Below are 2761 nucleotides of genomic sequence, written 5' to 3'. Positions count from 1 at the left end.
ATATATAATATATAAATAATATATGTAAGCATATACAAATATGGGTCAGGAACCTACTGTTAACCATTTTGCTTACTTCAGTCTTTTTCAGTCTTGATTTAGGTGATGAACCTTTTCTACGTGTGTTCACAACCAATGACACGATGAAGTGACTTTTTTGTATGTACCGTTTTATAGCAGTGGCTTTCTGTATAGTAGCCATCCAACAAACTGTCACATTCAGTGTAGGATTGTTTAATGAATTATTTAAGGGAGCACTGGGTTGCTTTCACAAGCCAAACAAGTAGTATTTGATTGGTCCATTGTCTGTTAAAGTCTTTTTAAAGGTCCAGTGTGTAACCATTTTATGGAGGGATCTCTGGCATAGAAATGGATATAATCAGTTTCTATAGGTATGTTTTCATGAGTGTATAATCACCTGAAAAAAGGAATCATTGTGTTTTAGTTACCTTAGACTGAGCTGCTTTTATCTACAGATGCCACGGGTTGCCTTCCATTTGGGGCCGCCATGTTGAACTGACTGAATGAAAACACAGCATGTTTTCATGTTGCAAGTAGCATTAAGTAGTAGTACCGGGTAGTTCTATACAGTGCACTCATGCTATTAGTTATTTTTTTAGCACATCTTGTTCTAAACATTAGAGCTGCAACAATTGGTCCATTAGTTGATCAAAAGAAAATTAGTCACAAACTATTGTGATAATGGATTACTCGTTTCAGTAATTTTCAAGTGGAAATGGCAAAAAAATGTCTGGTTCCAGCTTATTGGAGAATTTGCTTCTTTTTATTGTCATTCATGATAGTAAATAAAAAGTCTTTGGGTTTTGGACTGTTGGGTGGACCAAAGAAGCTATTTAAAGATGCCATGTAGGGCTCTCAAAAGCTGTGATGTGTGTTTTTCATAATTGTTATTTACTTTATAAACAAAACAATTAACTGGTAAATCGTGAAAATAATCAGGTTAATTGATGTTTAATTAATTGATTTATTTTATCTTTATTTATTCTTTACTTTCTCAGTGCTCATTTCTAGAATTGATATATATGTATATATATATATATATATATATATGATGAATATTATTATTGAACATGTTAAAGAATATTTAACATAAATATATACATTCATTTCCCCCTCTAAAATCAATATTTGTATCGTTCACAAAAAACCCATATCGGTCGGGCTCTAGTTAGTTGCAGCTCAACTTAGAATGTGAATGACTAGATATAGTTCTTGTCAATCCCCAAACTCAAACTATCTTCACTTACAGTTGTACTTAGCTGATAGAAATAGTTTTATTTGACCTCATGTGCAGGTTGAGTAGAATGTGTTACAGCTGAACTCACGTGCTAGCTGCACCTGCAGAGACATTCTGGTGTAGTGGTCAGCAGATAGAACTTTGAAATGGTTATGTTCGCCAGTAAATTAAAGGTTTTCTCATTTTGAAAGATCCCTCAGTACCTCCACCCCAATACATGGGAGCTCACAGAGTAAGTGTGTTCTGTGTTCATTTGCTGTGTCTGTGTGTGTGGTGTGTGTGTCTGCCAGGGCAGAAGTGAAGGGAGGGTGGAGCAGCGTAACATCCATCTACAATCACACAGCTTTGGAAGTCAGAATGTCAAACAGACAAGCAAGGTACTGTAATCACACACTCACATACACATTTTAATGCATCAGTTTCGGAATGTGAATGTAATTTGTGTCTTAACTGTAAGATAAGATTTTATTGATCCCACACTTGGGAAATGTACTTGCTACCGCAGCTCCAGATAGGACACAAGAGATTAGACAAAAACAAACAGAACATAAGAATAAGAGTTATATTTACACTATATAGTATAGTGGCAACAAGACCGTATCACCTCAGGTTGTGTTCTCTTGTCTGACGTATGAAGGCTGGTTCAAATTCAACACAATTTGATCATTCTTTTTTAACTCCAACCCCCAAACTTCACTTTCATGCTCCACCTCTCCCTAAGTGGAAATGACATCCTTGATGTTTTTTTCTGACTGTTGTACTGTGTATATTTTCCCCCAGGAGGAGGTGTTTCAGTGGTGGGGGGAGTGGTCCAGTTGGTCCTCTTGTTCCAGGAGCTGTGGAGGAGGAGTAAGGAGTCAGGAGAGACACTGTCTCATACAGAGGTAGTGTGTTTAAAAAACAACAGCAATATAGTTGCATACACTACAGGTGTCAATCAATGAAGCAGTTTAAAATGTCACTTTGAGCTCTGGGAAAATTATGAAGAGCTTTTTTAATTTTTTTACAGAGTAAATGATTAATTGTGAAAATAAGAGTGACCACATTTGAAAGTTTCCTTCAGCACGCCTATAAAAATCTAAATGTGACCACACTTTACATCTAAGAAGGCTGAAAAATCTCCTGAGTGCTTGTAGGCATGCACATACCTGGCCAATAAAAGTGATTCTGATTCTGAGTTTTAGAACTGTAATCAAAATCACTATATGTGATATTACAGTAACTATTGCTTTTTCCAGTGATAAAAACATTTATTTTGACAGTTTACCAAAAATATTTATGACGTTTCTGCTAAAAAAAATAATAATAAGTATATGTATATGTATAATTATACGAGATATCTGCCAATGAACAAACAAATTCATGTTAACATTTTGTTTTGCTGTGCTTTTTAAGGAACTCAAAGACACTTCACATTAGTAAAAACAACATATACATACACACACATATATATATATATATATATATATATATATACACACACACATATATATATATACATAT

The 2761-nt window shown here is 34.7% G+C and overlaps 1 protein-coding gene across 1 annotated transcript in view; it reads right to left on the bottom strand.

Moving 5' to 3' along the window:
- Positions 1-2761, bottom strand: part of LOC118322046 (ADAMTS-like protein 2) — a 24284-nt gene that overhangs the window by 20207 nt on the left and 1316 nt on the right.

Source organism: Morone saxatilis, unplaced genomic scaffold (genome assembly GCF_004916995.1).
Source record: "Morone saxatilis isolate NCDOM2014 unplaced genomic scaffold, NCSU_SB_2.0 Contig12, whole genome shotgun sequence".
Taxonomy (NCBI): Eukaryota; Metazoa; Chordata; class Actinopteri; family Moronidae; genus Morone; species Morone saxatilis.
This window is presented reverse-complemented; position numbering and strand designations above follow the sequence as displayed.